This window comes from Lissotriton helveticus, chromosome 4_1 (genome assembly GCF_964261635.1).
Source record: "Lissotriton helveticus chromosome 4_1, aLisHel1.1, whole genome shotgun sequence".
NCBI lineage: Eukaryota > Metazoa > Chordata > Amphibia > Caudata > Salamandridae > Lissotriton > Lissotriton helveticus.
In genome coordinates this window covers 1,486,740,771-1,486,750,178 of record NC_136063.1, presented here as the reverse complement: position 1 = coordinate 1,486,750,178, position 9,408 = coordinate 1,486,740,771, and positions in this window count along the sequence as shown.

Genomic DNA, 9,408 nt, shown 5'->3' with positions numbered 1-9,408 from the left:
AAAGCTGGCTAAAATGTTAGCACTGGACCTTCTCCCTTTTTCATTTGTGGAAAGGGTGGGCTTCCTTGAATTTGTGTCAGCCATCTGCCCTAAATGCAAGGTTCCCAGCCGGTCCTATTTCGCAAGAATTGCTGTTCCGGCACTACATCATGATGTGCTGGAATTGGTTGGACAAGCGTTGCCGCAGAGTGCTGTTCACAATATCCACCTGACAACAGACATTTGGACCAGTTGCCAAGCCACAGATTACATGTGCATCACTGCACACTGGGTCTCTTTTGTGGGGGTTAGAGATAAGCTATCTGAACGAGGTGCAGTTGACACAGCTGAGATTTTTAAAGCTACTCGGAAACATGCAACTGTAGCCATGTTCGCCTTGGAGCAATCTCATACATACTGCTGTAAACATTTTGCAAGAGTTTTGCAGCAAGATTTTTGAATAGCTGCGCCCAAGAGGGCTTAGTATTGGCTTTGTTGCCACAGATAATAGCAGTAATGTACTTAAGGCCATGGAGCTTGGTTCTTATTTCAGGGTTCCGTGTTTGGTGCACTGCATAAACATTATAGCTCAAGACTTTCTGAAAAAAGAACCCATAGTCAGCAACTTGCTGACCATCTGCCGAAGAATATGCACTCATTTTAGCCATTATTTTGAAGTTCGGAAGCAGCTGAGGATCATTCAAAGCCAGTCAAATCACTCATCCAGGAGGTGGCAACACGTTGGAACTCAACGTATTACATGCTTGATCGTCTGTTTGAGCAGTACAGGCCACTCAATGAATATGTCATGCAAAGACTGGATGCTACTGCCAAAGGCATGACCCTTCCGATGGACCAATGGTGCCTAGTTAAATGCCTGACTGAGATACTTCGTCCTTTTGAGGTCTTCACACGTGAAGTCAGCAAGGATGACTGTACAATGGGCCAAGCTATCTCATTATTGCAAATGCTAGAGCATCAGCTGAAGAAGGTGTCTGAATCATACAAAGGTGTAGAGGACAAAAAGGAAGCCTATGACTTGGTGGAGAGCTTAGCCCGTCGCTGAGCTGAAAATACAAGGATGCAAAATAAGATTTTGTCACTAGAACATTACATTTCTGACACCATTTTTGATCCCCGGGTAAAATTGGGACTGAGGACATTCATTCCTTTTTCAGAGATTGATGTTGCCCGCTACAACACTTGGATAGCTGAGGCAGCGAGTAAGTTGGAAAATGGACGGCTGCTAAATAAAAGCCCGCAAGATCAACCCACAAAAAGTACTGCAGCAGGGCATGCGGTATCAAGTGCAACTTCGGAGGCTGAGGGCAGTGTGCTTGGCTCACAACACTCACCATCACTATCGAAAGGTTAGCAGCAGCACCCCTGAACATTGAGCGGATGGTCCAGGCCTATCTGGACGACCCAACAGAGGTATACATTGATCAAAACCCATTGTAGTATTGGTATAGGAAAAGGGGTGAATGGCCCCTGTTCAGCAGGCTGGCGATAAGCTATCTGGCTTGCTCTGTCACAAGTGTCTCTTCCGAATGTGTTTTCAGTGCTGCTGGTTCCGTTGTAACAGTGAGAAATACCAGTCTCTCGCCCAAAAACGTGGACAGGTTATCAATGATCAAAATGAATCACCACTTCATACCACTGAATTACACAATACATGAAGCAAGCGAGGAGAATTAGGACAGCGGCTCAGGTGACGGAAGTAGTGTGTTATACTTCCCTGACAATTAGGCTTGCACTTACTGTCTTCCGCCCTTATTTTCCTTTATTTGTGTGTCTGTTGTTCCAGTTACAAACTTTGAAACACAACAAATTCATTACCACTGTATTCTACTCTTCTTGTTTCAATATACATGTTTCAGGGGTCTGCATTTGACAGTACAGTCCTCCTAATCCAGCTCCTCCGCTCCATCATACTGAATCTCCCTAAATCCATTGCCCTCATGATGATTGGATGATGGAAAATAGAAGAAAAAATAAAAACTTTCCTAGTCCCGCCAAAAGAAGTGGAACACGATGATGACTACTATAGCTATCCTCCTTTCAAGCAGAGAGAGACTGCCCATTAACTGAAAATGAGATGGAACAGTTAATGATTGATGCGATGCATTGGACTCAGACTGAGTGTTTTTTTTGTTTGTTGTGCATGAAGTTATTTCATTGTGCACTAATCATCTTTCTACAGTACACACTAAACGTAACTCAAGGCAAGTTTTCCCTTCTTGCAACTATTTTTAGTAAGAAATTTGTACTTCTACTGCAGCTTGATACATTGCTTTTCATTGAATACAGGAAGGGGACTCAATCTGCACACTGAGTATGACAACAGCACCATTTATGATGATGGTGACGAAAAAGACGGCCCGTTAACTTAAGATGAGAAGGAACAGGTAATGAAAAATGAATGTCATGCATTGGACACCTGACTCTGAGCGAATGGTGTTTGTGTTTTTGTTGTTTGTTTGTTGTGCATGAAGTGAAGTCAAAGTGTATTAGTAGTCCTACTGTACACACTAAAGTGTGACTTAAGTCAACAATATTTCTACTCTTGTTGTGTAATAACAAAATTGTACTTCTACTGCATGGTGATCTTCACAGTCATTCAGTACAAGTATCGGAGATGATTGATGGAATAATAACAAGTCAGGAGGACGTTTCATGAGTGGCATAAAAAGTAAACACGTCAACAACAACCACAGCAGACCCTAATGTCTGTGAAGAAGTGGAGTCGAGTGTAGCGGTGGGATGACTGCGCTAATTGATTTACTCACTTAAATTGTACAATGCTATGTTGCTCGAAATGTGCTGCTTTGTCCAACTCTTTAAAAAAAGTACTCTAAAAAAACGGAGGATGTGCTAAGTGACGTGCGGGCCCGTCACTGTGGGCCTGCTCTGTCCTGTTGTTGTTGAAGGTCAATGCTGGAAACAGACTAGAGTAGAAGTGATGCATACATGCCGCCTCAGAAAGTGTTCTTGTTGCACTACACCATAACTTGTGCATTTATTTCAACTTTATTTCTCACTATCCCTTTTGTTTTGCCATCTACAATTACAGGCCAGGCCTTGCCCTATACTTGGGAAAACATTACAATGTACACTTACCTTACCAATAAATCTACATTTTCCAGGTGGGCAGTAGCGACTGGCGACACCCAAGATTGATGGACGAGATGACCAATAGGAATGCCGAGATGCAAATCCAGTCCACATTTATGACCAGGATAACACAGTAACAGTATCAACTTTCATCATCTTTTAAATAATTTGATTCATTTTTTTGTCTACAATCTTTACAACAGTGTGTTCTTCTTGTTGTTATTATCATTAGGTTTGCTCTCTGTTTATGATTCATCCCTACAAATATTTAAAAATGTTATTTGCTATCTGTAAAAGTATTAAGCCCAGAACAACTGAACAAGAAGTGTATGTAATCCGGGTCTCTTTATCAATCATCATCATGCATGCATTTCCTTTTTCTCCCTTAACATATTGATAAGGATATGGTAGCCTACAGAGTTTGTTGTTTGGTGTTTGTCCATGCGTACTGTCTGTTTCTCATTTTCAAACCTTTCCCCAAAGCCCCCCTTCCCATCCATTTACCAAACCCTAACCCTCTTCCCCCGGGCTGTGTGACTTATTGAGGTGTGGCTAAATGAAATGTACACCAATCATTTATCACACGCTTGCTGGGGCGGATGTGGTGAAAGCAACAGTACTTCAATTTCAAGGCAGAGCGATGATCATCTTCTGCTTGCCCACCCATGAACAGTATATTTTAGAGGTGATTTTTATTTAACAAAGGAACATATACCTCCGCATTAATTGCAGGCATTGATTGGATTTGTTGTCATCCTCATACACAGCACTAACTGCTACGCTGGTGGCCTAGTCAAGTGACTCGACACAACTATAGTTTGTAACTCTGTCTAGTAGGCTATCCCCACCACCATTATGTTTTGTTGTAAAATAATTTTGGATATTATTGTTGCTCTGTAAGTTCTGTACTGTACTTAATTCTACTACTTCTGGAACAGTCTCTCAAAGGCGACTGACTGTCTCATTTTCTTTTTTTGCAAATGCTTCTGCCCTGCCTTTGTCTACTACTACTACCACCACCACCCCAATCATGGCATGTTAGAAAAATGAAACCATCATCACCATGCAACCATCGCTGTGCCTAAGTTAAACATAAAACAAAGGTAAGAGAAGTTTCGGGGAGACATGATTAATAATGGACATGTTTTCAATGAATTCACACACCCCTTTGAGTCCAGATAAAGAATGCATAGACTAGAAGAGAGAGACTGAAAGTACTAGTAGGACAACTCAATCAGTGAGGGGTGTCGCATCTATCTGTTTGTGTCTTACACAGTCAGCCAATTGTTTAAATCAAACACTGGCTATGGGCGGTCCTGTACCAGCAAGGAAACAGTGTGATGTAAAACAGTAACCCCACCTACAAAACATTAACAACATTGCATGTAAAGTAGAAATATAGATTTAATATAACCCTAATAAAAATAAACTATGTAAAAAAAACACAAAAGCTGACCCACCCCCCTCCCTAACCCCAACCAATGTCCGTAACGAGAAAGTCCAAATATCCAAAACCCCAACGCCCAATTCCCACCCACCAAAACAAGAATTAAAAAAGGGGCAATAGACAGGGACTCTATGTGTGGCGGGATTGGCGGACACGCACTTGTTCCTTTAGTCGGGCGACGCAGCGTTTTAGAGCGCGGCAGTTGCAGCCACAGTAGGGGGAGCACCAGAGATGAAAATGCGGCGGCGGGCGGTCGCCAGATGGTGGCGCCGTACCGCTGGAGGGCGGTGGCTGGGGCCCGGGGCACTGGAGGAGGCTTCAAGTGCTGCAGCTCCTCCTGCTCCTCTTCCAAGACCACCAGGCGCGATATTCTCACTGGATTGCCTCCAGCCTGCGGCGCCGTGCCTTGGCGGCCAACTCCTTCCGATCATGTTTGGAAGGAATAGCTGTATATCAAAAAGAAAAAACAAGACAATTGTAAAATATACTCTTAGAATAACAGTGAGACAAGTTAATTATACACATAGTGGTATGGTAGCACTATAAAACACAGTACATAACATTTGTGGTATGTATCTATCCTCCCACTTGCTTGGGCTTTAACATTTGCAGGATTTTTTCAGGTATTCAACCAACCATGCATCAGATTCTTTACTATCAGTCACCTTTGCAACTTGCATGCTTGCATCACACGTATCCTTCTCTCTGTCAGTCATAAATATTAAATCTTGCCCGTCCTTCTTACTTCTACCCGTCTTTCACTTTTTAGTTCAACACCAGGTGATCTGATCTGACTTTTAGTCTTCTCCATAAAACTTTCAAGGCGGAGTTGAAATCACAGATAGATGAGGCCATTGGTTACTCAATACTCCCGCCCCTAATGCCTTTACTAATGCCAATTAAAGGGTGTCTTTACTCTTCAAACGTTCACAACAACTCTTACTTACTTAGGGCATCATTAGGATGGCTAGTGGACTTTATCCACCCGCCATCCTCACGCTAAAAGGGACCGCCTGCCATAAGGGAGGGGGTCCCGTGGGAGCAATTAGGATGCGCCCGCCACAGTGGTGGGCGCATCCCGTATTTTTAACATTGAGGTGGGTGGTGCAGAAAGTACCGCCCGCCACAATGCTAAAAATACATGTTGTGCTTTTCCAAGCACAACATGACAGGCCCCTCGCGGAGCCTTCCACATTGTGCTTTGAAAGGCAGGAGGGTACCATAGGTACCCTCCATGGGGGCCCGCAACGGGCCCCCCAAGCATACTCCGAATACCTTTCCGTGGCGGCAAGGCATTCCAAAATGCAGATTATATGGCTGGCGGTGTGTTTCAGGCACTGCCACCATATTGAACCCTTTTCCGCCCGGTCGACATGTCGACTGTGCGGAAAATCGGCAGACGGTTTCTATCCGCAGCGGACCCCCCAGCCATTGTAATATGGCGGGGGTCTTTTCTACATGGATGGAGGGAGGTTTGCCCCTGCCGGTCCAGCGGTGACTACCGCCGGCCCGGAGGGGGCAATCCACCCGCCATCCTAATGGGGCCCTAAGTCTCAACAATACAGTATACATACAGGAAACCCTTGCAGTGAGTGTAATGTCAATAGTTAAGGATTATGAATCTAACTTCCCACCGCCCGCTACTGGTGCTGGCACTCCCCCTACCGCTCTATCGGCATCGGCAACTGCCGCATCCTCTCCCTCCACGTCGCTTTCACCACTGGCCCCGGCAATGGTGGTCGGTAGTGCGCCTAGAAAACATTACGCATTTTTTAGGCGTCATATACACCTCCCCCTATTGGTCAGTAGCAAGATTGAAAAATGAGTTAATAATATACAACATATATCACTAGAACAAATCAGGTAGTAGTAGAGTAGACACTTGTAGTTATATATGGTCCCTAGGGTCATTCTAGCCATTGCTTAGTTAGCTCGAGCCATGCAACCATTTTACCTTTGTGTCTTTTAGTTTTGCACATGTGACGTTACCTTGCAGCTTGTTGTATAAGACACCTTTGAGCCCACAAGACCTCATACTGCTACTGTCTAAACGCTGCGTACAAGCGGTCAACCAAAACATTAACAAGCCACTTTTTTATGAAGTTCTGGTGTACTGTTGTTAGTCCATATTGCTTACCCATAAATGCTACACTTTTTGGCACGGCTGAGAAATGCTTGCAATATACTTATGCGCACTATTTAATTTTTCGCATTACAGATGGAAGATTCCCTTCTACGAACCATAGCTTTGCAGATCTTATGATGCAACAACTACCAGTACTAGGTTCTTCTAAGGTGAGGGGTCCCCAGAATTCACTCAGAGATCTTCATTTAAAAATGTATATAAACTATATTCCTACCTAGGGGATGGTGGTGCTTCCACCACTGTTCAGTTATTATGATTTATTTCCCAACTGTAAGTAAGTGTAGCAATTTTTACTGTTTTAATATTATTGATTTTCCTGTTGGTGCTGCATTATAGAACAACGTACAGAGCTTGTCAATTCATAATAAAAATTTTGAACTTAAATAGACTTGGTGGTATTTGATGTGGACTTACACGAGGGAGCGAGCGAAAGGAAGGGTGTGCATGTGCATTGTTTCCACGACAGAGAGGTTGGGTGTGTTATGCTCTGGGTTGTCTACTTGTTGGATATCTTGGGAGAAGGGTTTGGAGAGCTAATAGTTATGACAAGACACTACTATATTTAGTTGGGCAGGGGATTGTGGTGGGTTCCGAACTTCTGATTGAGGTGTGTGAGGAAGGTCCAACCTCCCATCACCAACATCCAATTTTCTTGTGCAAAGGTCTGTATGTGCAAAATGCCTACAACAGTAGTAGTATGTCCTATCATATCAAAATAGTAATAAATCTGGTTGGGCATTTGTTGGTGTGAATTGTCAAAGCCTCAAGATTAACAAAGACTCTAGATCAATAAGACTAGAAGTAGTATAAGAAGATGACCCAAAGGACTGGACTCAATGGCTAAAGCTACTGGTGAATCAGAGTTTTATTTAAAACCTTTTAAATTAAGAGTGGCCAACTGGGCAAGCTTAGCTACTACAGTACCGACAGACTAATAGTAGTAGCAGAGGCAGGGATAACAAGATTTTCGAAACAGTACAGATCGAAGGATAATTGTTGGTAAAAAATAGCATTAGGAAACGGGAACAATAGTTCGGGAAAATATGGTGCAGTAAAAGTTATGGAATAGGAATTATTATTAAAAACAAGAAGACTTACTAGAGCCAGCAGAAGAGCCCGTTTTGGTGTCCTCCTCTTGCTGTTCTTGCCCCGCCGACTGCGCCCCTGTCTGCCTGCCCCTGGGTGCCGAAAAGGAAAGATATAAGAAAGAGACAAACATTGATGGATGGTGTCAAACAAATGAAATATTTTTAAAGAACGGTCAAAAAACACTTATGTAAACAACAATTGCAATAACTAAATTGACCGATCTCATCTGGTCAACAAGTAGTATTGCGGGATTCGCGGATCGACTACTTACTATTTATCAACACTAATCCTGTCTTCCATTCTGATTACAGAATACTAACTAAGCCTAAGTACGACGTACCACCTGACCTAGCCCACCTATTCCAGGCGTGCCAATTGTACATTGAGTATGCATTTCCACTTCTTTTAATCCTCAACAATGCATATGGTCAAATGAAGGACACATGAATACATTTTTGTACACACCAAATTTTTGCTAGTGCTAAGCCTATTACCACTCATTGAACAAACTAGAAAAGGTTATAATAAAGACTAGGGTACTAGCAGCACGTGACGTAACAGAGGGGGCATCACGCATACCACAAAAAAATTACAAAGTCATACAAAGTAACTAAACCTAAGTTTCAATCCGCCCCTATTTCATAGTGACAGGATAAAGTAAGGACTAGAGTCACTATAGCATTACATAACTTAATTTCTCTAAAATTAACTCTTACCTAATCACGCTAAGCGAGCGCAAATGCAAAGTTGCTAACAAGTAAGATTAGTAGTAGTGCAGAAGAGCACCTGTGTCATAACAATCACAGAAGGCTTTTAAACGTAATTAACCTGTAATGTAAGCAGCAGCATTCTAGCTGGTTGGACAAAAAAAGATATTCGTAATATAATTATATAATTACACAGAGCAGAAGAACAGATATAACGTAGTAATAATTAAATAGTTACTCACCAAGACCCTGGACCTCCACTCCTAGCAGGTCTAGCAGGTCCTGCTCCCGTTCCAGGATGTTGGACCACCGGTGCGTCAACTGGGCCTGGGTGCGCAGGTCCCCAGAGCAGCGGAGCACTGCCCGGTGCACCTTCCCCCATCACCGCCAACTCTCCCGGAGCCCATACCCGGACCCAGGCCTGCCACCTGCTGCCAGGGTTGAGGGTAGGTGGCGCTGCACAAAGAAAATTAGTGCAGCCAACTCCACCTCCCCAAATAAGGCCCGTGCCTGCACCCCTTGTGGGCACCGCCTGGTCGCGGCTCTGGCTGCGGCGAGCCCTACCCGTGGACATGGTTCTGGGGAGAGTGAGACGGGATGGGAAAGAAAAGGTAATAAAATTTAAAAAGTAACAGAAATGAAAATAGCAGGCAATAGAAAAAGAGTGAAAAAGTAGCTAAAAAACACACAAAAAGTAGACAAAAACGAAAAATATAGAAGCAGGAAAATAGTCAGGTAGAAAAAAAATAAAAAAGATTAAAAAAAAGTGTCTTGAAACAAAGGATAGGAAAGAGAGAGGGAGGATTAAAAATCAGGCCCCAGAACCATATCAATAGAGTGAAAAACAAGATGGCCGCGCCCATTGCGACTACGTGCGTAAGTTCGCGCAATATTTTCTCCCCGAGCACGCAAAAAGCGTTGCGAAC